General features: G+C 33.1%; 1 protein-coding gene and 1 long non-coding RNA gene across 3 annotated transcripts in view; both read left to right on the forward strand.

Moving 5' to 3' along the window:
- The window catches only part of LOC111060651 (D-beta-hydroxybutyrate dehydrogenase, mitochondrial), a 281,404-nt gene that overhangs the window by 199,802 nt on the left and 53,728 nt on the right, over positions 1 to 27,874 (forward strand). The window lies entirely within an intron of this gene.
- Positions 21,052 to 27,203, forward strand: LOC120353531. 2 transcript variants are annotated; one of them, XR_005572439.1, is made up of 3 exons: positions 21,052 to 21,159; positions 25,581 to 25,841; positions 27,075 to 27,203. It is a non-coding gene; the product is annotated as an uncharacterized LOC120353531 (long non-coding RNA). The 2 variants fall into 2 exon arrangements; XR_005572438.1 differs by lacking the exon at positions 21,052 to 21,159 and having other exon boundaries at positions 25,494 to 25,841.

A 27,874-nucleotide genomic window follows, 5' to 3' on the forward strand; every position in this document is an offset into this window, starting at 1 on the left:
TATAACTGTAATGTTTTCACATGAAATGGTGAGGCTTGGAACTTGGGAAGATTGATTGAGTACTTTATGTATGTAGATTACAATATTACTGGCTTATATACTTATATACAATAGCTTGCAATACAGCAAAATTATAGATGAATTAACTTAATATAGACTAAGAAAATAATTATTGAACTGTATATGATATGAAAAAAGCAATTTGGAATAACTATAGATAATATTGTTATGTATCTACATAAATTGGCGGAGCTTTGGACATATCAATGTCCATTCTTCGGAAAGAATATTCAAAATATCCTTCCCACTAACTCTCTACCAGAAGATTAGATTCCTTTATTTATGTATGTTACAATATTCATTGGCTTATACACTAATTTACATTAAATTACGATAATGCTAGTTATTCAACGAATTTCACAAAGTATGAATAATTAATCAATGAGAATAAATATAGAAATGCAATTAGAATAACGATAATATAATAATGTGGGGAAGAGAGTGTGAAGAGAAAGTGGGGAAGAGATTTGATACATAATTACCTCCCCTTTGGGTATGTTATACATATGACTGGATACGGAGATACCCATAATACATTCTCTCTATAAATACTATTCTATACAAGAGGTATGTAAGGAGATACATATGGATACATCATGTAATAACCGCAATACACGTAATATCAGGCTGATAATTCACTCATGGCAATAATTCATGTACAGGGAATAGGGAGAATGATCCCTCCTCATATATGATGCAAACATATTAGCGCATGCGCAATAGACATGTCAGATTGATTGACAGTCAGACAGATTGATTTAAGAGCTCAGCGGTAGCCGTAAATTAGCTCAAGTGAGATTCATTTCAAAATGTCAGCATTCCTTATGAATGTCGTCAATGTTTCCCATTTAAACAATGCTGACAGATTTAGAAATTTTTCGGTAGCCCTGAATGAGCAATAGGGATATTCTCTTTTGTCAGAATTTTATATAACCAACTAGCAGTCAGGCTCGCTTCGCTCGCCATATCCGTCTAGCCAGGGGGCTCCGCCCCCTGGACCCCCGACTGGATCGTCCAAGAATGAGATCATCAGGCTCGCTTCGCTCGCCTGCATTTTTCATTTGAGCATTTTTATCATATGTTAGGACAATGCAGTCGGGGGCTCAGACTAAACGTCTGGCTAAACGGATATGGCGAGCGAAGCGAGCCTGACGGCTAGAAATATAATATTCCCCGGATTGAAGTAGCAGTGCTCAATCAATTTTTCCGCGATAAATGCATTTAAATCTTCAACTTGGTGCCAACCTAACAAAGTCAACTCAACTTAATGCCAACCTGACAAAATTATTAATTTAGTTGCCAGTTAACAACTGTTTCGAAGAGGTACTCTATCTAGATTATAGTTCTATAGTAACATATGATATGGAAATTTCAATTATAATTAAGAGATTGGGAGAAGAAGAATATACATGCTAAAGACGAACTTTAAACCCTTAAAAAACAACCTTAGAGTTGAAATATAGCCAAAAGATTTCTTAGTGCGCCTCTAAAGGGCCAACTGAACATACCTACCAAATTTGAACGTTTTTGGTCCGGTAGATTTTTAGTTATGCGAGTGAGTGAGTGAGTCAGTCAGTCAGTGAGTGAGTGCCATTTCGCTTTTATATATATAGATGTTAGTGCTTCACATAAAAGCGATGCTGACAGATTGGTTTAGGATTTCACCAGTAACCGCATCTTTACCAGTTTCATCTGAAAATAATGAACTTTCCTCTTCAAATAACAGGTTATTTTGTATTCGAGTGAAAGTATGTAATTTTCAATGCTGTTCACTGAAATTGTATATCGTGTGTTGTTGGGTCTGGTGATGTAGTCTAAGGATTGTTGGTTTTGATTGAGATGAGATTATGGGAAGAGTTTTGAGATTATCTAATCTGAAGATGATCTGATGAAATACGGGTTGAAGTACTCTAAAAAATTAATTTTCCATTTTCCGACCGAATTTGACTTGTGATGCATGATTTTGAAGTACGATGAGATCCGAGCATTGTGTCAAAGTTATGAGTGTTGGAAATTTTTATCCTTGAGGTGTTTTATGCGCGCCTCTCTAGATGGTTGAAGCTATAAATCAGGTGTTTTCCACAATGCAAGGAGCATTGTTGTCAGATGTACCTGGAAATCTATATGAGATAGAGCGCTCTACCTGATCTCAGATTGTAGAGCACAAAAATACGCCCAGGGGGATTTTGAATTATACATCTAAATGGTAACAATCGGAAGTTATTGTTGATGAAAAACTAAAATTCATCAAAATTGATTTTTTCTTCAAATTTCATTTTCTGAAAAATCATAACTCAGTACTCATTGGAGATATAGAGTTCCGAATGATCTCATTTCATTCAGAATTTTATAATCTAAAAAAAAAGGCAAGAGCAAATTTTTCTGTCCGATAACGAGATTTGGCAGAAATAGCTGAAAACTGGAAAATGAGCCGAAAATACGAGGTTTTTGGGCCACTCTGTATCTAGCACAAGGAAAATTTTGCATGAAGAAATTGGTTCTGAACTTCTCTCATGTATCCAATTAATATTAAGAAATCAGAACTACAATATATATTACAAGCACACCCCCTTTTTTATGTCTATATTGACTGGACTAATAGCCAACTGAACAAACCTGCCAAATTTGAAAATACCAGTAGATTTTTAGCTCTGTTGATTATGTTATAATTATATATAAAAGCGAAATGGCACTGATTCATTCACTCACTCACTCATTCATTCATTATTTTCTTCGATTTTATTCATAATTTTCCCCGAAAAATATCAATTTCAATAATAATTTTTCAAAGTAATGTTTCGTGAATTGAGGTCACAATTGACGTATGATATCCCAAAATATACGTCGAATGAATAATTTTCGACATCTGCTAATTATTATTCAAGAAAACTCGACCCAAATTAATACAATCTTCAAACGTTTATTTAATTATTTTCAACTATTCGGTGCACAGTTTTCGATAGCTAGACGTGTTTAGGAATTGAATTAATCGATTTAATTTCATATTTTCGAATACAATGTCAATAATTTGCTTTGCAGGTGTATCCACAGAGATCCGGTTGAGAGATCGCTGGTTTAGAAATGTTTGAAAATGAAGGTCCGTCATTTTAGAGAGGAATTAATACTGTATAATAAATATGTCAAATATCCAAAGGAAGCTATATAGATAGAACTTCTGCTACTGCAAATATTGACCATAGAACTGAATGGCAGATATCGATGGTAATTTGGATGGTTGCATTCTTCAAATTTCCTTCTGCTTTTAGTTTTTCAGTCAATATTTCCGGTAGCAGAAGTCCTTAGTTCTATTTATATAGCTTTTATTGGATATTTGTAATAACTATTATTTAGGTTTATTAAGGATAAATAAACGATTTTTGATTTGATTTTTTTGACAGTAATGATTCATCTCTGTTTAAACTGAAAAATAACACAAAAATAATAAACACTACTATTCATCTAATCGTAGGATCAGTGATAAATTTGGATTGTGCATATGAGTATGATCAGAATAATTAGTATTAATAAATAAATACCATCCGTGATTATATCCTTAATTGAAAACTAAAACCGTATCCGTTTCAGTTTATAATCGGAGATTGGAGATTGGAAATGGAGATTAACCAAGAGTTCGTTTTAACTCGAATGTACCACATCAAAATAAATGAGACCATATCCTCGTTTAAACCTAGATTAGCGATAAACTTAGATGGTTGATTCAGAAATGGAGATTGACCAGCAGTTCGTTTTAACTCGAATGTACCACATTAAAATAAATGAGACCATATCCTCGTTTAAACCTAGATTAGCGATAAACTTAGATGGTTGATTCAGAAATGGAGATTGACCAGCAGTTCGTTTTAACTCGAATGTACCACATCAAAATAAATGAGACCATATCCTCGTTTAAACCTAGATTAGCGATAACTTAGATGGTTGATTCAGAAATGGAGATTGACCAGCAGTTCGTTTTAACTCGAATGTACCACATCAAAATAAATGAGACCATATCCTCGTTTAAACCTAGATTAGCGATAAACTTAGATGGTTGATTCAGAAATGGAGATTGACCAGCAGTTCGTTTTAACTCGAATGTACCACATTAAAATAAATGAGACCATTAGCGATAAACTTAGATAAGGTAATCAGACCTTGAAATCTTGCATATCGGTTCTTTATTTACCAAGGATTGTTATAGGCCTATTTTAAATTCTTTGAGATATCAGTAGGTCAAGTTTACAGTTTGTCAAGTTTTCAATTAGACCCTTCCGCAACACAGGCTACATTTTAGTGCATAATACCACAGATCTAACTTACTTAGTTTGTTCAACTAGCTTATATTGTTTATTTAGTCTGATATTACATAAAAAATAATACTTTTTTTAAAGGTGAATGAATGGTAATAATTCTTCAAAACATTTAGGGCGGGTTTCCGAGCTCGGGATTTAGCTAAGTCCTGGAGTCAGAAATTGGTTTTGCAAAACGGGGCGTAGTCGCAGTCATTGTCATAGTCACGTTTGAATTAAATTTCGAAAAACTGGAAAATTGAACACAAACAAAATGAAGAGAAAATAGTGTAAAGTTTCAGCTATTTTGAATTATTTAGGAATGTCTGATTTCGTCAAGGAAAAACATTTCCGATTATATAAATGATAAAATAAATACTACGACTACTGTTATAAAAGCTGCAACTACGCCCCGTTTTGGAAAGCTAATTTTCTGACTCCAGCTGTTTAAAGTCTAGGACTTAGCTAAATCCCGAGCTCGGAAACCCGCCCTATAAGTTTTATTACATGGGTTCGAATGTCCTGGATTGAATTTCACAGTATTTAATGGAAAAATAAGAAATCTTTGTGGGCAAAAAAAGACGGTTCTCACGATCCCCCTTGTTATTACAGTTTCCAGAAATCCTTGAGTACAACAGCATAACAGATAGCACACAGGTGCAATTGAATTGCATAATCGTGAACCAGTTTTTAATAACGGACTTACTTTGATTTCAAGCACTGACCCATTCCGTTTCAACCTGTTAGCTACTACTGCCTGCTTAGGAAATGTCATTCAGCTTCAACCATGGTTAGATTCATATCAATCTGTCAGTATTCCTCGCCTAATAACAATAGTGTCTCCCATCCAATCAATACTGACAGATAAGAGTTCAGTGAGATGTGAATTCAAGCGGTCATCAAACCTCCTAAATAACTTCAAAACGTCCCATTAATCTAAAACTGACACTATGAAGTGAATCTGACAATTCAAGTAGCAATATTTTTTACTATCAGTACACACCACTTTAAATACAAGCGTGACCCACTGATGTCACGATTTTCTGTTGAATCTACAAATTCTGCGACTAGTGTACGATTTCATCACACGGTCTAGATTTCTGTTTGTGCTGCTAAAAAAAGAGCAAACTGGTCCGTTGATTGATGGTTGTGTCCAAACAAGGATGATAATGACACTCTATTCTCTCTCACTTACTCTCACTAGCACTCTCTTACACTCTCTCTTTCTCTCTCACCAACCATCTTCCTCGTTCCCTCTCTTATTATTCTCTCTAATACACTTCCTCTCTCTCTCCCCACTTACTCACCCTCACTCACACTCTCTTTTTCTTCAAGTTTTAATTTCTTTTTTTTTTCTCTCTCTCTCTCTCTCTCTCTCTCTCTCTCTCTCTCTCTCTCAAAGTAGGCATTCCATAGCCTGCATCAGTTCTAGTGTTATGCAACGTTTTCAGGCCATATAATACGTCGGAATGCGAACAATTTCGTTTTATTTTGTTTGAAATTGCCGTTTAATAAGGCAATTTTTACGCCTAGCCGCATACCTGTGTTGTAAATGATTTCATTTTTTAGTCTAAATGAGGAAAACTGGTGACAATTTGATGAAGTTTTATTGCTAGTTAGTGGAGTTTCTGATATTATTTACAATAGAAGGTGTAGTGGTACTGATTGTAGGTTTGAATGCTTGAGGAATTTGGATTTGTTTTCCTGTTTACAGAAAAATATTACTACTACTGATATATAGTGTACTTACATATATTTATCTCTCTCCTGTATAGGGCTACTTGTAATCTCTCTCTATACTTATAAAAGGCTAAGCCCCGACAGACTGAAATCACACCACAGCCCAAACTACTGAGCCCAAAAACTTGAAATTTTGCACGATTGTTTATGGTAGCCTGAAAACATCCACTAAGAAAGGATTTTCAGAAATTTTCCCCCCTGAGGGAGCTAGGGCCCCCCCAAAATTTTGTACTTTTTAACCGCTCATTGCACAGCAAAGTCATGAGGAACTTTTTTGTTCAGCTACGAAAAAAATTAGATCTATGCAGAAAAATTTCGATCAGGAGCACAGGGGGGTCCAGGAGAGGGCATTTTTCGAAAATTTTGATGTAAAATCACACTACAGCTCAAACTAATTGTCCTACAGACTTGAAACTTTGCACAAATATTCTTCAAACATGCTAGACGCGCACTAAGAACGGATTTTGAGATATATTGCCTCTAAGGGTTTCAAAGGATGAAAAAGGATCCTATTAAGTAAGGTTATGAACATGGTAAGGTGAGTGCCATATGGAAATGAAATAATTTATTTATTGACATGTAATATTCTAACATATGTTGTAATCATTGGAAATAACAAAATAATATGATAGAAATTCAAAAAAGAACATCTGTTCTGTTATTGCTTTCTACCTGATTCCACTCAACCTCAATAATATTGTTCTAATAATTGATAAATATGTTTGATATTATTATTAATTCAATAGAAGTATTGTTTTGATAATCAATATTTTTTTCACAAACTCTGTATAATAATTTGGCGAATGTGAAACAGCTGCATCAAAGAAATTATGTCAACAACATATGTTTAGGAGAACCATAGTTTTGAACTTCATTTTCCTGATGCAATGTATAGGCCCAATGTATGGATTATTAATTTTTTAGCTAGAACAGCTTTTTGAGACTGCTAAATAAACGTCTACAGTTTTATCAATGCTGTATCGGCAATACAAAAACGCATGCAGTTAATATGTCTTTAAATAAAGGTGTTGACATTCACATGAATTAATTATTCTCTACCATTTTTATTTTATTACAATTTCAAAATTATTCGAGCCATGATAGAATTATTGACTCACTGTTAGTAGAGTCAGTCGAAAATTTCAATATTAAAATGAGGGGTATTTTGGCAAGCTGAACAAAAAATAAGATCCTATGCAACTTTCCGATATTTCCTCAAATGAAAAATGAGGTTTGTGGGTTGTCAAAACTCCCCCTGAAAGGGAAACTATTCAACTTATCCTATCGTTTAGTAAATTAACAATGATTTCTGCGTTGAATAACATGTTTCTTGCCAACAAGAATCGAACTCTCTAAATGGAGGTAGAATGATAAGGTTGACAACTTTCAGTTCTGTTGTTTTAACTTTTTTTTTAAATCACTTTCAAAAAGTTCATGTAGTACATACTATTGTGTTCGAGAAACTTCTGGGGCTATCATAGTTTCACAACTATTCTGTTCCACACTCCTATCTCTTGCAGTCGTTAACCATATCTATAATAAAATAAAGAGTTGGCTTATACACGTACGGGATAGGAAAATTATGTTTGACGCATTATCACGTCTGAACTACTGGACTAATCAACTTGAAATTTTGCATATAGGCTAGATTCTTAATTAACCAAGGATGGTTATAGGTCTATTTTCAATTCCTCAAAATTTCATTACGTCAAGTTTTCAGATTATCAATTTTGAAAATAGATCCTTGCGAAGCACGGGTTCCTGCTAGTATAAATATAAAGAAAATAAAAATCTCAGTAACCTTTTTTTAAAATATTTAATCACAACATGTTTCGGACATTTATGCCATTTTCAAGTGATATGAATTAAATAAATAAATACTACTGGAAGATTCTTATTTTGATCATATGTTAGTGTATTCATATGTTTTTATGAACTAGGACTGTAAATTTTGGGTTTAAATTCGCATGATTCTATCAAAAATGGGGTTATTGGTGTCTAATTGAATTAAGTTTATTATTTTATCTCTGTTTAATTTTGCTGCTTTATAAATATGAAATTCTTCTTTGACATTCAGTTTTTGACTTTTATTACCATAATTAAGTATTTTCATATTGGAATTTATATCTGTAAAATTATGGCCTGAATCTATCAAGTGTTCAGCAAATGCCGACTTTTGTGTATAATTCTTAGACTTTAGTGCTTGGATGTGTTCTCGAAACCTGATATGGAAATTTCTACCCGTTTGTCCGATATAGAATTTGTCGCAATCACTACATTTAAGTTCATAGATTCCAGATTTTCTAAACTTATCTTGCTGTACATTTAAATTTGATCTCTTTTTTATCAGTTCGAATGCATTATTTGTTGTCCTATAACCTAGAATGAATTTATTTTTTGTAAAGGTTTTTCTTATAGCTTTATTAAATTTTGTGTTAATCAATACTGACTACCTGAATTTGGAAATCATGCATGGCACACAATCTAGCGTCCAGAATAAAAATTTACAGTCCTAGTTCATAAAAACATATGAATACACTAATACATATGATCAAAATAAGAATCTTCCAGTAGTATTTATTTAATTCATATCACTTGGAAATGGCATAAATGACCGAAACATGTTGTGATAAAATATTTAAAAAAAAGGGTACTGAGATTTTTATTTTCTTTGTATTTACATACTAGCCGTCAGGCTCGCTTCGCTCGCCATATCCGTCTAGCCAGGGGGCTCCGCCCCCTGGACCCCCGACTGGATCGACCAAGAATAAAATCAGCATGCTCGCTTCGCTCGCCTGCATTTTTCATTTGAGCATTCTTATCATATGTTAGGACAATCCAGTCGGGGGCCAGACTAAACGTCTGGCTAAACGGATATGGCGAGCGAAGCGAGCCTGACGGCTAGTAATATAATATTCCTAGGATTGAAGTAGCAGTGCCCTATCAATTTTTCCGCGATAAATGCATTTAAATCTTCAACTTGGTGCCAACCTAACAAAGTCAACTCAACTTAATGCCAACCTGACAAAATTATTAATTTAGTTGCCAGTTAACAACTGTTTCGAAGAGGTACTCTATCTAGATTATAGTTCTATAGTAACATAAATATGATATGGAAATTTCAATTATAATTAAGAGATTGGGAGAAGAAGAATATACATGTTAAAAGACGAACTTTAAACCCTTAAAACCACCCTTAGAGTTGAAATATAGCCAAAAGATTTCTTAGTGCGCATCTAAAGGGCCAACTGGACATACCTACCAAATTTGAACGTTTTTGGTCCGGTAGATTTTTAGTTCTGCGAGTGAGTGAGTGAGTGAGTGAGTGAGTCAGTCAGTCAGTCAGTCAGTCAGTCAGTCAGTGAGTGAGTGCCATTTCGCTTTTATATAATATAGATATAGTTAATAACTAACATTCCATGATATTTGAAAATATATTGGTGTTTCCATTATCGATTATTTTTTGAATGACAGAATCAAAATTAGAAAGAGAGTACATAATTGCAGAAACTATTTAGCGTCCCAATTAAACTGGAGAATAAAAATGCGAACCAGAGGCTCTTCAAAATACCGTATCCAATAAAACAAAATTGTATAACCTTCTTTCGCCCAATATGGAATATTTTCCATTCCAACATTCTTCCATTATCGATTATTTTTTGAATGACAGAATCAAAATTAGAAAGAGAGTACATAATAGCAGAAACTATTTAGCGTTCCAATTTAACTGGAGAATAACTGGGAACCAGAGGCTCTTCAACATACCGTATCCAATAGAACAAAATTGTATAACCTTCTTTGACCCAATATGGAATATTTTCCATTCCAACATTCTTCCATTATCGATTATTTTTTGAATGACAGAATCAAAATTAGAAAGAGAGTACATAATTGCAGAAACTATTCAGCGTTCAAATTTAACTGGAGAATAAAACTGCGAACCAGAGGCTCTTCAAAATACCGTATCCAATAGAACAAAATTCTATAACCTTCTTTGACCCAATATGGAATATTTTCCATTCCAACATTCCATCCAGCAGCTTTTATTTTAGAACAAGTTAGCTGATGCTTCTCTCTAGTTTGTTTAACATCCTTTCAAACTGACAGCATTCCTCATAAATAACTTCAATGCTTCCCATTTAATTAATGCTGACAGTTTGAAGTGGATCTCAGTACAGAAGAGTTGTTGCCCTTGAACAGAAAATTCCCGCCGCTAAAAAGTTGTAAGGTGAAAAAGTAACAGTTCAATTTAGCAGCTGACCTAATACAGGTGTGTCCCGGCCTTAGAATACAGTGCCTTTAACCTAATGAATAAGCAATTAACTACTGATGTTCTCTGTGTATTTGTTTTGGCGGTTCTATGTAGATGGTTACGTAATGAAAGCCTCTGAATAAATGTGTATTGTCAGAGAAAATAAAACAGTGACTTAACCTATTTCGGGCTATGTCTAAACTTATCTAAATTTGGGAGAGGAATAGCACTAGGCTACATTACTTTTTCTCTCCCTATAATTTTGATGAATCAATCTCTATATATAAAAATGAACGTCTGTGTGTTAGTTTGTTTGCTTGTTTGTTCCCTATAGATGGTTCCGTAATGAAAGCCTCTGAATAGATGTGGATTGTCAGAGAAAATAAAACAGTGAACAACTACAGACTTAACCTATTTCGGACTATGTGCAACCTTATCTAAATTTGGGAGAGGAATAGCACTAGGTTACCTTACTTTTTCTCTCCCTATCTTTTTGATGATGCACTTATTGTATGAATCAATCTCTATATATAAAAATGAATGTCTGTGTGTTAGTTTGTTTGTTTGTTTGTTCCCTATAGACTCGAATTTGAGGATGAAGGAAAGGAAAGAGAAGAGGGGGAAGGAATAGGAGTGAGATGGAGAGTGAGAAGTATAAGTGGCGAAAAAGTTAAAAGAGCATGAATTTCTTGATGGTTGGTTAGAGTAATGGGAGAAGAAGAAAAACGGAGAGATTAGATTAGATTAAATTTCTTTATTTATGTGTGTTGCAATATTTACTGACTTATACACTAATTTACTAATTAAATGACGATATTGCTAGTTATTCAACGAATTTTACAAAGTATAAATAAATTAATCAATGAGAATAAAGATTGGATGCAATTAGAATAACGATAATATAATAATGTGATGTAACTTCATAAATTGGCGGTGTTTCAACAAATAATTGTCGATTCTCTTAGAAGGATAGAAAATATCCTTCCCATTAACACACGACCGAGAGAGAGAGAGAGAATGAAAAATAAGTAGAGAGTATTGGATTTTATAGAATTGATTGATTGATTGAGTACTTTATTTATGTAGATTACAATATATACTGGCTTATACACTTATATACAATAGCTTACAATACAGCAAATATAGATGAATTTACATAATATAGACTAAGAAAATAATATTGACTGTATATGATATGAAAAAGCAATTTGTAATATAATAACTATAGATAAATCATATTGTTATGCATCTACATAAATGGCGGAGCTTTGGACTATCAATGTCCATTCTTCGGAAAGAATATTAAAAATATCCTCCCCACTAACTCTCTAACCAAAGAGAGAGAATGAAAAAGAAAGTAGAGAAGAAGTATTGGATAGAATTGATGGGAGTGATGATAGTAAAAAGGCAAAGTAAAACAAGAAGAAGAGATGCAGATACATGAAAGCAGGAGTGGAGAAAGAAGATGATGAACTAAAAAGATGAGATAGAAATGAAAAGAAAGAAGTGGAAGAAGCGCTAACAAAACTGATAGTATAGCTAGCCTATATAATAGATATTAAAGCATTAACAATATTTTCAATAGAAATAATGCATCATCTGCTATGAATGGTTTTTCACAATAAAAGACAATGAGATGAATGACTTTGAACAATGAATTGAGCAGAAAATAGTTTTGGGTGAGCAACTACTCTGAAAACCGTAACTGTGACCTGTGACAATGATTGTAATTTTAGATTATGGATGTGATATTTTGCTGAACAAAATATTCGTTTTCTGAACTGCTTGTCAGATATTTTTATCTGCTCATGACAGGATAAAAAATCTGTGTGGCGCACTCACACAACTTTCCTTGCCGTTATGAAAATTGATCACCTGACGCTAGTGTTCCCGCGCATCTCAAGTCTACTACTATTCATAGATCTGAGCCAACTGGTGACGGGACAATAACGCTGGAAACACACGAGGTCTGCTATCTCTTCATAGTGAATGATTTAATAGAATCAACAGTTGTCAACAGTTTGCAATTGAAAAAATCACATTATCTCGAATTTCGGGCTTATTTTTAATTTTAGGTGAAAATGTTACTGAACATTAATTGAAGAGATTCTCGTGCTCAATCTTTTCCACTCAAAATTATTTGTTTAAATTGTATCTGAAGCCTGATAATTGAGAATCTAAAATCAAACTTTGCATAGATGGGGCGGAGCTCCTAGAATTTTTACAGATATGGGACTTGTGGCAGTTGATAGAGCTTATCGATGACTATTCTAGGTATAACTTTCATCAAAATCGTTGAAGCCGTATCCGAGAAAATCGCGAAAAACCCTGTTTTTACAACATTTTCGCCATTTAGGTGAAATGTTACTGAACATAATTGAAGAGATTCTCGTGCTCAATCTTTTCCACTCAAAATTCCTTGTTTTAATTGTATCTGAAGCCTGATAATTGAGAATCTAAAATCAAACTTTGCATAGATGGGGCGGAGCTCCTAGAATTTTTACAGATATGGGACTTGTGGCAGTTGATAGAGCTTATCGATGACTATTCTAGGTATAACTTTCATCAAAATCGTTGAAGCCGGATCCGAGAAAATCGCGAAAAACCCTGTTTTTGACAACATTTTCGCCATTTTAGCCGCCATCTTGAATCGCATTTGATCGAAATTGTTCGTGTCGGATCCTTATAGTGTAAGGACCTTACGTTCCTAATTTCAAGTCATTTCGTTAATTGGGAGAAGAGATATCGTGTACACAGACGCACATACACTCATACAGACCAATACCCAAAAACAACTTTTTTGGACTCAGGGGACCTTGAAACGTATAGAAATTTAGAAATTGGGGTACCTTGATTTTTTTCGGAAAGCAATACTTTCCTTACCTATGGTAATAGGGCAAGGAAAGTAAAAATACATTCATGTCAAAGTCAGTCTTGATCCAATTTATTAATATTAAATAAAAATACTAAGAAATTGTGATTTATATGAATAATTACCACAATATCAACTCCTCAACTACACAAAAAGCAATTTATTAATCATTACTCTCGACACTATTCTAAAATACTGAAGCAACTTGAATTGAATTTCTAAAATATCATTCATTGTAAATGTTTGCAATTCATTGTTTAAATTGTCTAAAATCTAAATGAGTAGTCCATATTTGTTATTATAAAATTATGCACGTATTCTATATTGTATACGTGATAATACTTGAAAATACATAATACTCAATAATCTATTTATTATTTACTAGCAGGTAACCCGTGCTCCGCAAGGGTTTATTTCAAAGCATCACAAACTGAAAACTTGACTTCATTACGAATTGAAAATAGGCCTATAACCATCCTCGGTTAATTAAGAATCTATATGCAAAATTTCAAGTTAATCAGTTCAGTAGTTCAGACGTGATGATGCGTCAAACATAATTTACCTATCCCGTACGTGTATAAGCCACTTCTGTCCTTTATTATAGTATAGATTTCTCCTGACACTATTCTAAAATACTGAAATAGGTTTATTTGAATTGAATATCAAAAAAATTTATTCCTTGTCAATATTTGCAATTCATTGTCTAAATTGTCTAAAATCTAAAGGAATACTACATTTTTGTTATTACAAAATTATGCATGTATTATATATAATACATGATAATACTTGATAATCTTCATATTATTGATAATACTCAATACAATTGCCATTCAGAATTTTGTAATCTTAGAGCATTCTAGTCCAATTACTCTGAATCCATTTCTGTGTAATTCATTTGAACAAAGAAGGTTGAAATATTTGATTATTCTGGAATATAATTGAAATACCAATGTTATTACATTAGTCACATTTGTATTGCAAAAAATAAAAATGAAATAATAAATAAAATAAATGAGAAATAGTATAGTAAGTAAAGGTCTGACGACTCACAATAACTACACAAATACAAATTTTTGTCATCAATATTTTATCTGTTTTTTCATTAGAACTAATTTTCTCTTTCTATTTTCCAGGTATGTACCGCTGTTAAGCCTTCTGACCAGTTTAAGTCTTCTTTTCTTCGTAAGCGTGAGTAATATAATAGATAACATAATATAATACCTAAAACAGTAGAAGTTGATGAAATAGGATAAACTAATGTTTAATTTAAAAGTAATATCACAGCTTTCAGCCTATCTCAGCTTTACTTCCACATCTCTAATTTTCACTCTAATTTGTGGATTTGCTACTCATGGTACAAGACCAATTCAATATCTATCCTTACCCCAATTTGTGACTTATAAATTTTTACAACAGACACCACATCATAATTACACTTTCATGTACGTTCACACAAATATGTAAAAACCGAAATTAAGCTGAGATACAGCTCTCATCTTTAAACATAATTTATTAATTTATTTCAATGACAATCACAAATTATTATTACAATATAATTGACCAAGCGAAGTGAGGTCTAAGATTCAAGTCGACGATTTGTCATTTCTCTTAATGTTTAAATTTTTGAATGTTTATATGTTGCGCATTTACGGCGAAACGCGGTAATAGATTTTCATGAAATTTGACAGGTATGTTCCTTTTTTAATTGTGCGTCGATGTATATACAAGGTTTTTGGAAATTTTGCATTTCAAGGATAATATAGAAGGAAAAAGGAGCCTCAAATTTTGACATTCAATAACTTTTTCATGAGTGCACAGAATTTGATGATTTTCTTTTGTTGTGTTCGTTATGTACAGGACCAGGTTTATGGCCTATCAAATTTATAATCCGACTTCAGGACTCTTTCCTACGGTCCTTCAAAGATTACATGCAATCCTTATGGGAGAAGATTTGCGAGCTGGCCACACACAGAAATAAAAATCAGCTGTTATAATCATTGCGTCATTCAACAGCCGTCGGTAGATAGTAGACAAGAGTGTGTACTGCTCCATAACCGCCCATGTATTTTATTCTAAACGCTCAGACTAAAAAAAAAAGACTGTTCTGAGTGTAACCATCCAGCAGTCCGGCCTCAGGTTAAAGACTTACATGCTCTAAAGACTTTGTTTCGAATAATTGTGCTGTTTTCGGTGTTCAGAATTGATTGATTTTTAGTAAATTATTTATTTTGCAGTGGGAAATTATCTATATGAATAAAATGCCGCATCGCACCTTCTCAGGTGTGCATCCAGCTAAAGTTTGTCATGAGATGCATTAAACTATTTGGCGGTACGAATTTCGCCGGGCCAGCTAGTTCTGGAGTATAATCAAAATAAGAAATAATATGATGAGTAAATAATAAAATATAAGTAAAAATAGTAAAAATAATATGATAAGTGGTCTCACGTCTTATAATAACTACACAAATACAAATTTTTGTCATCAATTTTTTATTTGTTGTTCATTAGAACTAATTTTCTCTTTCTATTTTCCAGGTATGTACCGCTGTTAAGCCTTCTGACCAGTTTAAGTATTATTTTCTTCGTAAGCGTGAGTAATATAATAGATAACATAATATAATACCTAAAACAGTAGAAGTTGATGAAATAGGATAAACTAATGTTTAATCACAAAGTTAATTTTAAAGTAATATCACAGCTTTCAGCCTATCTCAGCTTTACTTCCACATCTCTAATTTTCACTCTAATTTGTGGATTTGCTACTTATGGTACAAGACCAATTCAATATCTATCCTTACCCCAATTTGTGACTTATAAATTTTTACAAAAGACACCACATCATAATTACACTTTCATGTACGTTCACACAAATATGTAAAAACCGAAATTAAACTGAGATACAGCTCTCATCTTTAAACATAATTTATTAATTTATTTCATTGACAATCACAAATTATTATTACAATATAATTGACCGAGCGAAGTGAGGTCTAAGATTCAAGTCGACGATTTGGCATTTCTCTTAATACTTAAATGTTTGGATGTTTGAATGTTCAAATGTTTATATGTTGCGCATTTACGGCGAAACGCGGTAATAGATTTTCATGAAATTTGACAGGTATGTTCCTTTTTTAATTGCGCGTCGACGTATATACAAGTTTTTTGGAAATTTTGCATTTCAAGGATAATATAAAAGGAAAAAGGAGCCTCTTTCATACGCCAATATTAGAGTATAAATCAGACTATAGAATTATTCATCATAAATCAGCTGACAAGTGATTACACAGATGTGTGGAGAAGCCAGTCTATTGCTGTATTTCCTTAAGGTCTATAGGTACTTGTGGTTGAGAATACTGCATGAGGTCTACTGTCCACAGAACTACTAGTATAAATGGTAGAAGACAACAGGCATAGTACAAAACTGTCTTTCTCTATAACTATGAATTATTATCTGATATATTTTTAAAGTCTAGTCTACTTTAATGAATTATTTATAGTGATATTTACTTCAGTTAGCATTGTTGGAGCAAATTTATTGATGTTATTCATAAGCAATGTTTACATCTTGAAATTGATCTCAATATTAGACTCGGTGCACACTTGCGTCATTTCTAGTCGCGGTTTCACGACCAGAGCGACACAGCAAGGTAACTGGCGTTTCAAGTACGTACCTATCAATACGTATCACTATTTATTTACTCAGTTCCACTTTTTCATTGGCTTCTTCTTCTTCTTCTTCTTCTTCTTCTTCTTCTTCTTCTTCTTCTTCTTCTTCTTCTTCTTCTTCTTCTTCTTCTTCTTCTTCTTCTTCTTCTTCTTCTTCTTCTTCTTCTTCTTCTCTTCTTCTTCTTCTTCTTCTTCTTCTTCTTCTTCTTCTTCTTCTTCTTCTTCTTCTTCTTCTTCTTCTTCTTCTTCTTCTTCTTCTTCTTCTTCTTCTTCTTCTTCTTCTTCTTCTTCTTCTTCTTCTTCTTCTTTCTTCTTCTTCTTCTTCTTCTTCTCCTTCTTCTTCTTCTTCTAGTTCTGCAGGAGCTCTCATATATAAAAAGATGATAATATCATGAACTACTTTCGTCGTATTGTTGTCAAGTCATGTGCGCAGTGATATGCTACTTTTCAAAAATGTTCTCAGATAATAAATTAGAGTGCATGACTCATCTAAATCCAAACCTTTCAATCGGGCTATAATATTAGTTGACTACCTTTCACTCTGGATGAAATTACTATCATAGTAGGTCTAACATTACAATGTAATAGGTCTATCTGCCTCAGGGTTTATCGTTGATCAGATCATTGATCATATATACAGTGAGGTCCACGTTATAATGACAGTATTTGATCAACTTTGGTTTTGCTATCCTTGTCTATTATTTGACAAAGCCGGTGCTATCCTTTTCCAGGTCCACAACGATTCCAATTATGTATTTGACAGTGTAAAAATATAATTAATTAATGCAGAGAATCGGAATCGCTTTTCTTTAATCATTATCCTCTGCCATTATAACGTGGGCCTCACTATAGTTATATTATTGATATAAAATATAGGCCTATTTGCCACAGGGTCTATCGTAGATCTGATCATTGAGCGTATAGGGGGGTTACAAACTGACCGACCAGGAAACTGACCGACCTGCAAAGTGACCGTCCTGAAAACTGACCGTCCTGCAAACTGACCGTCTTGCAAAGTGACCGTCTTGCAAACTGACCGTCCTTATGACGTCATAAGCACCCCGACAGGGGGAACATCAACTGTTCAATTGGAGAGCCGGTCGACTGTAAACAGAGATGGCCTTGAAGTTCCTAGCGTTCCACAATTCCACTTTGAAGTAATGCGCATGCGCTGGATCGACCAATAGAATTTACACGCGCGACTAGCCATTACATTTCAAAATTGCTAATACTTTGAAATAATGCGCGTGCGCTGGATCGACCAATAGAATTTACACGCGCGACTAGCCACTACATTTTAAAGCCTAGGTTTCTCTGAACCACGCAGCGTTACTGCGGGATGCGCGATGACGTAATCATGCAAAAGTTTGCTGCAGCTATTGCTAGGGAAGTGTTTTCTCTGACTTCACGCGCGCAATTCTCTGTAATTCCCTCTGCGTCGCGCACTCAAGAATTTTACTAGTAATTCAATTGTTCCAAAAAATAATAATGCTTTAGTTACCTGAATATGCCTACTAATTATTAGATAGCAAACAATAATTTCGGCTCTAATTTTCATACAAAACTTCAACACCATATAGTATAGGTTTCAACTTGATTCAAATCAAATCATTTATTTGCCATACAACAAATACATATTCAAGATAAGATAAGATAAGATATTTTTTATTGCCAATAAGCATACACAGTGCAGTAATAGGCAAAAGTCACAATACAAACAGTACAATAAAAGTAACATAATCATATCACTGGCGGAAATCACAATACAAACAAAAGATTACCATTATTAAATTTTATAAAACTTTTAAGTGAAAAAACACTCACATTATTTGATGTGGCGACGTCCGTTTCGTGCTGGTATCGCACATTTTCAAGCCAAACAGGAACTGAAGTGTTTAAGGTTATGAGGGTGAAATTTGGTTGGGGTGGAGGGGAGTTTTGGTGGTTAATGGAGGAGTATTTAAATGAGTTTGTCAAACAGGGTGTGGGAGGAAAAGTTGATTTGGTCATTTAGAATATTGCTTGGCTGTTGTGAACAGTACTAGAACAGTTTGAAATATACAAACACACCAAACAACAGCCAAGCAATATTCTAAATGACCAAATCAACTTTTCCTCCCACACCCTGTTTGACAAACTCATTTAAATACTCCTCCATTAACCACCAAAACTCCCCTCCACCCCAACCAAATTTCACCCTCATAACCTTAAACACTTCAGTTCCTGTTTGGCTTGAAAATGTGCGATACCAGCACGAAACGGACGTCGCCACATCAAATAATGTGAGTGTTTTTTCACTTAAAAGTTTTATAAAATTTAATAGTGATAATTATAGTGGAAACAAGATGGATAACCAACAACAAAAGATTACCAAGTGACAATACAACCAACAACCGAATACAATCAAGCAATAAAACAAAACACAAAACTAACTAAAACACTCAACACTGTATCACAAGTGTAACATTATCACAATATGCTTATTTTATGAAAAATACTTATAGACTACAAACTCTACTCTGCTAGACATTAATAACAATATCACCTTCAAGAAACTCTTGCACTGTATAGAAGGACTTAGATGTACAGTATTCACTTGCTAACTACCATCCTGAAACGACCAACTGGAAGCGCTCTAATTTCTAGTGGCAGCCTGTTGAATAGTTTTATTTGCTGGAAATAATGGCTTTTGTAATTTTTCTTCAGTCAAACGTGAGGCACTGTTAAATTCTCCCTATTCCTAGTATTGAAATTGTGGGTATTTGACTGGGTGTGGGTTTATAAACGTATTTAGTTCTCGAAAATACATAATTTTATAAACAAAAGTATAAAATAATAAAATAAAAAGTAAGCATAAATAATACCAAAATCATAATTAGATACTTTTCATTAACTGTTTTGTTCAATTTTTCATAATTTTTACTTCAGTTCTTGAACTTGAATTTTTTCTAGGGGAGAGGAATAAAACCATTTTCCCAAATATTTAGGGATGTATCTCCCCTGTTAACGGTGGAAATTAGGCTACCCCCGTTTATCATAATCGGGAAATTTTAAGGGTAGAAGAAGCTGCTGGTGCATTGTTTAAGGATATGAATTACTATGGGTGGCCATACTTGTCTTCTCAACCACATGCTTGAAACTCAATAAACTATGATCAACTCTAAAAAAATATAAGCTACATTGAATTTCTTCAAAATAATAGATGGTGAAAAATAACAAAATTGACTCACTTTAAAGTGCTATCTTTTTATTTTCATGCTATCTCAGTCCATTCACACTAGACCATTCACTGTCTAGCTTATAATTTCATAATTATCATTGTGCTATTCTCTCATCTCCTAGATATTTGTTCGACTCATACAATATAAAGAAAGCTAACTAAGTAGTTGCTGAATTGGCCACGAAATAAATGTAGGTCTCATTTCGCATCCTCATATCCCCCCTGGATACGCCCACTGACACAACAGCACAGGACAGAATTTACTCTGATGGACAGTATTAGAGGAGGCTGTGGTTTATAACTGCGCGAGGTCTACTATTCACAGAACAGTACCTCATAAAACAAATGTATTGAAAGCCTAAAATATTCCCTAAACTTGGTATCTTTATCCTACAGATGCCTGGTAATCACAATTCTAGAAAACCCTTCTTATCCCCAGTCAATAAAAAGTTCAATGGGTTTTCATTTACAAAATTCATTAATAGATCATTAGCTACAGGAACGTGTTGGACATCTATGTTGCCTATGACTGAAAATATAATCGCGCGCTGCGAGGTTGCTGTCAGAGAAAACACCCGCTTTTTTTATCACGCACGCGTGATTTTCGCGTATCACGGTTGACGGAACCCGCAATAACGCTGCGTGGTTCAGAGAAACCTAAGCTTAAAATTGCTAATACTTTGAAGTAATGCACATGCGCTGGATCGATCAATCGAATTTACAAAAATTGCTAATATTCTCAAGCATGAGCAACGATCAACAAGAACTTATTATGTTATGTTATTATATGTGTAGACTTGGTTAGACCGAAGTATAATACTAGTAGTTCTGTGAACAGTAACCTCGCGCAGTTTTATAAACCGCAGCCTCCTCATATACTGTCCATCAGAGTAAATTCTATCCTGTCGTGTCGTGTCGGCAAGATATCGGTGTGAAAACGGCTAATGGCTGTTCGGGTTGGTGTATCAAAAATACTAACATCAAAAGCTAATCTCCTTCAAGACATACTGGCAACAGGACAGCCCGAGTTCAAAGCAGAGAAAATTTGAGAGCCAATACTATGGTATTTTAGTTATTGCACGCAATCAATAGTTCATTTAATAGTGCATAAAAATTGCATTCAATGAGTCACGCAATCAATAGTCTACACAGCTGCTGATTTCTTTCCCAAGTTACATTGAGATATGCGTCATGGCATGCAATTTATTATAATCCACTCGACAGCTGATTTATGATGAATAATTCTATAGTCTGATTTTTACTCTAATATATTGGCGTACGAGGGAGGCGCCTTTTTCCTTTTATATATTATCCTTGAAATTTCCAAAAACCTTGTATATAGACTACGTCGACGCGCAATTTGAAAAGGAACATCTGTCAAATTGCATGAAAATCTATTACCGCGTTTCGCCGTAAATGCGCAACATATTTAGGATGAAATTGTAGCATGGTGTTTAACGTTGAGGGAAATGAGAGAAGGGATATTGAGTACTATGTAAAAGTCGAAGCAAGGAAGTAAGTAGATTGGGTCAGTTTAGGATAAATCAACAATCACAAAGCAACATAGGATTTGGTAGAGAGAGCTAATTTACTATTAGGATAGAAGTTGGTGAGTGGAGAATATCAGGATAAAGATTATTATTCATAAATAGTTAATTATTACAAAAACAAGGAAGTAATCAGTGTTAGGTTATAAGAATTTGAATTAACAAAATAGGATAACAGACAGCATGGTCAGTCAATAATATTGGGCTATAGGCTATTGCTAATATATTATTGAGTTATTTCAACACAGGGGAGTAGTTAATGTGAAGTTAGGAATTAGAAATTAACAAAAAGTAATAACATGTTCTAGTTATCCAATGAAGTATGAGATAACATTGAGATATGGGTAAGTTAGATCATAGGTTAAGTTGTATAATATTAAGTATGACAAAATTATTGGGACTATGTGAATTGGGATAGTTGAAAGGAGTTCATAAAGTATTCATCATTATAAGAGAAAGGTACAAAACAGAAGAGAAAGGGCTTATATATATATATATAAATATATATATATATTTCTGTACATTCACATTACATTAGACATAAGGATGATATAACTAGATCTACAGTTAGATTGACTAAAACTCTGAAGAGTCATAAGTACCTACAAATTTGCATGTCTAATTTACTACCAGATAATGTTAAGCAGTTACCATTGAAAACGTTTTGTATTGCTGTTGATGAATGGCTCAAGTCTAAAGCTTTTTATTCTGTTAATGAGTACCTGGAATAACTCAATGTGTATGTGTAAATTTTATCGTTTGTATGGTCTATCTTGTGATATTTTACCTTTTACTCACAGAGCCTATTTTTCATGAATTTTTTCCTTAGTTTATTGTTAAAGTTAGCATATCATTCTATTTATGTATTTTATTATTAAATTTGTAGGCACCTGCTGTAAAATCTTTTAGGTTTAGTGAAACCAATTTTGTAATGCATTTTTCTGCATTTTTCTAATGCAGTTTTCATAATAATATTGTAAAAAATATATACCATCGTTTCTTATCTCTTTTAAAATAGAAATGAAGTATCTTTTTGATATTTGATATTATTTTGATGAGATAGCAGTGCACCCGTTCTTGTTCGGGAGGACTGAAAAGTAGAGAACAATTATCAAAGTTTTTAATATTATTATATACCAGTACAAATGTTTATCAAAGTACTACATTATATCAGGATAAACTACATGACAAATATTTTAATAGGATATTAAAAGATAAGTAAGGGAGGCTTTCCTTTTAAATGTTAAGGTTACTTATAAAAAGTTGGATAATAATAATTATCATTGATAATAATTCTTTATTCCAAAAGAATATTGAATAGCAATTTTGGTAAACATTCATACAAATTTGGAATAATTCTATTCATACAATATAATGTCGGCAAGTCTAGGTATTCTAAATTATCATAAATTATTGTACCAGGTTATCACTGATGTTGTGTTGTAGGTTGTATTTACTTTAACATTACAGGAGTAATAAATAACACAAGTTGGTTAACGAGTAAACAAGTTGAACAAAATGTATCTATAAATGGATTGGTTTTTGGAATAAAGATATAATCTGAACAAGTACATTTTGTAAATTCTATCTATTAATACCAATAACAAACTCATAGTCCAGTCAAATGGTCGTTTTTCAGGAAACAGCCCCGAAATAAGTTTTTTCGACGGTTCTATAAATGTATTTTGGGGCATTGAATTCTAATCTGAAATTTGCTAACACACCAGAGGGCGACTTAACCACCAAAATTTTGGACTTTTATCAAGTTCTCCATTTAATCTCGAGAACCTTGAATTTTACGATAAAAAGCATTCTCTATACGATATTAAAGATGATAAAATTTCCAATGAATTGAGTGATCGCACAGGACTAATTTTTGGATTTTTTATCTGAAGTGTTCCACAAGATACGCATCTTTGAATGTGCGAGAAATTTGTGATATTTCCTCCATTTTCACAGTCTCGCATAAGCAACGTTGCGTATCTTGTGGAAAACTTCAGATAAAAAATAAAAAAATCTGGTGTAGCGCACTCACACAACTTACCTTGCCGTTATGAAAATTGATCACCTGACGCTAGTGCAAATGCGCATCTCAAGTCAAAGATCTGAGCCAGCTGGTGACAGTTCAATAACGCTGGATACACACGAGATCTGCTATCTCATCATATTTAATAGAATCAACAGTTGCCAAAAGTTTGCAATTGAATAATTACATTTTCTCAAATTTCAAGCTTATTTTCAATTTAAGGTGAAAATGTTACTGGACATTAATTGAAGAGATTTCCATGCTCAATTTTTTCCACTCGAAATTTTTCGTTTAAATTATATCTGAGACCTGATAATTGGAAATCTAAAATCGAACTTTGCATAGATGGGGCGGAGCTCCTGAAATTTTTACAGATATGGGACTTGTGGCAGTTGACGATATAGCTTATCAATGACTATTTTAGGTATGAATTTGATCAAAATCGTTGGAGCCATTTTAAAGAAAATCGCGAAAAACCCTGTTTTTGACAACATTTTCGCCATTTTAGCCGCCATCTTGAATCGCATTCGATCGAAATTGTTCGTGTCGGATCCTTATAGTGTAAGGACCTTAAGTTCCAAATTTCAAGTCATTCCGTTGATTGGGAGATGAGATATCGTGTACACAGACGCACATACACTCATACATACACACACACACACACACACACACACATACAGACCAATACCAAAAAACCACTTTTTCGGACTCAGGGGACCTTAAAACGTATAGAAATTTAGAAATTGGGGTACCTTAATTTTTTTCGGAAAACAATACTTTCCTTACCTATGGTAATAGGGCAAGGAAAGTAAAAAGTAGTCGAGGTTGTAATGAATTTTCTCCTCTTTTCACTCCCATGAATTATACTTCTGTTACCGTTCAAAAGTTACAGCCAATTGAATGATGATTTTTATTTTCTAATTTTTCTTGCGATTTTACTGTTTAAAGAGTCTCTAAAACGAGTAAAATACATGATAGAAACTTGCGATTGGTCTCAAATGAGAGAAAATTTCATGCTCTATAAGCATAGTTGCCTTAAATTGATCTTGCATTACTGTTTATTATCGAAAAACTGTCGAAACTGTGAAAATGAGAAAAATATCGCAAATTTCTTGATTTTTTGAAACAAACGTATCTTACTTCACGATTATATTTTTACAAAAATCATTCCCCTACATAAAAGAGTAGATTCTTTTCTTCAAATCAAGACCAAGTATCATTTTGAGTTACCGAGACACACAGTTTTGAATATAGAAATTGGTCATTTTTCTATGCATTGAAAAATATGGGCTAAAATACACTACCTAAAGGAGAAATTTTCTATTTTTTCAACAAATTTTAGTGATATGATAAATGATTTTTAACCGCCTTGACGAGCTGATATGAACAAGCTGTATGAGGAGATGTGATTATTCAGTCATTTGAAGTTTTGATCCTCGACGTAACCTTATGCATGCCCCCACTAGGAAATACTGAAATCATGATTATGAAATACTGAAATAACATCATGAAACGCCCTCGAAATTGGAATAATTACATTAGATTAAAATGTGCATTACAATTTAACTTATCATTGGCTTTTAAGAAAATTAGGTTACAACAGCGAGGAAACTCAAACACAGAACCATTAAAAATTAAAATTAAGCAAAGGAGATCAGAATAATAGTGGATGATGAAGTAATAATTTATTTTTGTCAAAGATTTACCTTTAAACTCATAGGCTTAAAATTACTAAAATTCCTGCATACAGAATATTATCAATTGTATTTTTTATGCTTGATCAAATACACAGCTGCAAGATCAATAAAAAGTGGTTCAACTGATGAGAGCACAGCAGTTATTTCAAGTCCTTTGACATTTGCAATTGTTAAAAATTTTCTTGTAATATGCTTTGAATTAATTGCTTTTTAGGAAGTCTCCAAACAATAGAGAAAACCTCTTATGATAATATCATTCGAGTTCATAGAGACATTGCAGTCAACCAACCAAGGGAAAACAAGATTACTCGCGATATCAAAAAGGCGATTCGTCGTTTAATCAACGGAGAAATAAGAATTACACACTTTCTGAGCGCAGTGGCTCATGGTGTCGAAAACATTGTCAATAGGCCACTGCCTCAGAATGAGTGGTTCCTTCTTGATATTGCTGGAGAGGATGAAGTGATGTGAGAAGGTAAGTGTCAGATTGGCGAGATAACCATTACAATCAATGGTCGACAGCCAAAAAGTTACATATTACTTGTACCTTGATTTTAGTATGTGGAAATTATCATTTATATTAAAGCGACAGAGTAATTTTTCATTTCAAATGGGATAACCAATGAATCCTAATGTAATATTATTCTTGTGAAATAAATATTTAGCTGTATCCATAATTTTTACCAACTCTGCACTAGTGACACCCTGGGTTGGAGAACTCACTCATGAACTGTTGTATTGTAATTTTTGAAACCCGCAAATTTTTATTATACAGAGTTGATTAAAATTATGAAAACAGCTAAATATTTCTTTTACAAGAATTATTTGAAAGGAGGTTTCATTGGGGATCCTATTTGAAATGAAAAATTACTCTTTCGCTTTAACATCTTTTTCCCTCATATGAATCGAAATTCATTTTTTTAATGAGAAGATGGTCATGTGATACATGATTTCAATACAGAGTTCCAAGAGAAAATCGCACATTGATATCTCAACCCGTATCAGTTTGTTGATGTAAAAGTTGCAAATTAGCCAGCTGAAATCATGTGTCAGCCCATGAAGGACTGTCTGTGTGACAGCTCCCAAATAGCCTCAGCTGATGTTATGAATGAATGAATGGAAAAACTGTAGTAATTGCATGCAATGAATTCTTCAACTGGCTTAATGATAAATCACAACAAATGTTTTACTTGAGCAATTTCAATGTTATTTGTTATATCCTGAAAAAGGACGAAGGAGTCGGTAAATTTTGTTGGCCAACGAGCTTGAGCTGTAAAAAGAGTCGAAGAATATGTGTTCAAAATTTGAAGTTGATTGATCAAATCTTTCAAAAGTTATTGTTGAACATACACACGACGGACAACGACTTTGGCCTTGAGTTGAAAGTAAAAACTCGCTAATGCTCGATTAAATATTTTTTATGGATTCTATATGCATTTTCTAAATGCATTTTTATTGATTTGTATCACAGCCTACTATAGATTATCTAAAGTAAGCCATGTTTGAATGCATTTTCTATATGCATTTTAGTTTGATGTTACTATGATTATATAAATGTCCTAAATATTTATTGATAATCTACAGATGTGGTTCAATCAGTTTAAACATGTGATGATAAGATGTTAGGAACTCCTGACTCATAAACTAGGTAATATTACTGTTTTCATTCAAATAACTGATTTAAAAAAATTAATTTTCATCTTTTCAGGTTGTCCGTATCTCCAGAAGAGGTTGTAAATATTAGGTGGATAGGAAATATTATTAGGATAGATCTGTAAATATTATAATGTATTAATATATAAATAAATAAATTGCAACTTGAAAATTATGTAGAATATCAAGACTTTTTATTTCTATCATTAAAAAAACACCTTGTGTGACTAATTTGTTTCAAATTTTCGATGTAGTGTTTTTTCCTCACATGAAAAATCACTGTTGTTGGGTCTAGTCCAACAAGGAAAGTTCAGACTTGATCATTGTTGAAGCATTGTCCAGATGCTGCATTACAGATCTGACTCGACTAAAATTATAATGTACAGCAGACAGCATTGGAATATTCAAGAAATATATTGAGAGTCATAAGAAAATATAATTGGACTAATGTGAATAATAGTGCTTACTATTAAATTGATAAAATCTATCACTTTATTTTTTAATTACAACACAATATAATACAACTTGGATAAAATATACAAATAAAAAATATAAATGAATGTTTAAATATAGATAGAAATACAAATCTCAGAACCCTTTTAAATTATTTTATCACAACTTAATTTGGACATTAATGCCATTTTCAAGTTTGAAAATGAATCGGAATGCTTCAGACTTGAAAATGGCATTTAATGTCCAAATCATGTAGTGATAAAATAATTTAAAAGGGTACTGAGATTTGTATTTCTATTCATATTACAAAAAGCCCTAAAGAAAAAGAGAAATAAGTGTTTATATGTGATTGAGAAACTACTAGACAAATAATTATTATGAAAGTTTGGGAATATGTTGTGT

This window comes from Nilaparvata lugens, chromosome 11, assembly GCF_014356525.2.
Source record: "Nilaparvata lugens isolate BPH chromosome 11, ASM1435652v1, whole genome shotgun sequence".
NCBI lineage: Eukaryota > Metazoa > Arthropoda > Insecta > Hemiptera > Delphacidae > Nilaparvata > Nilaparvata lugens.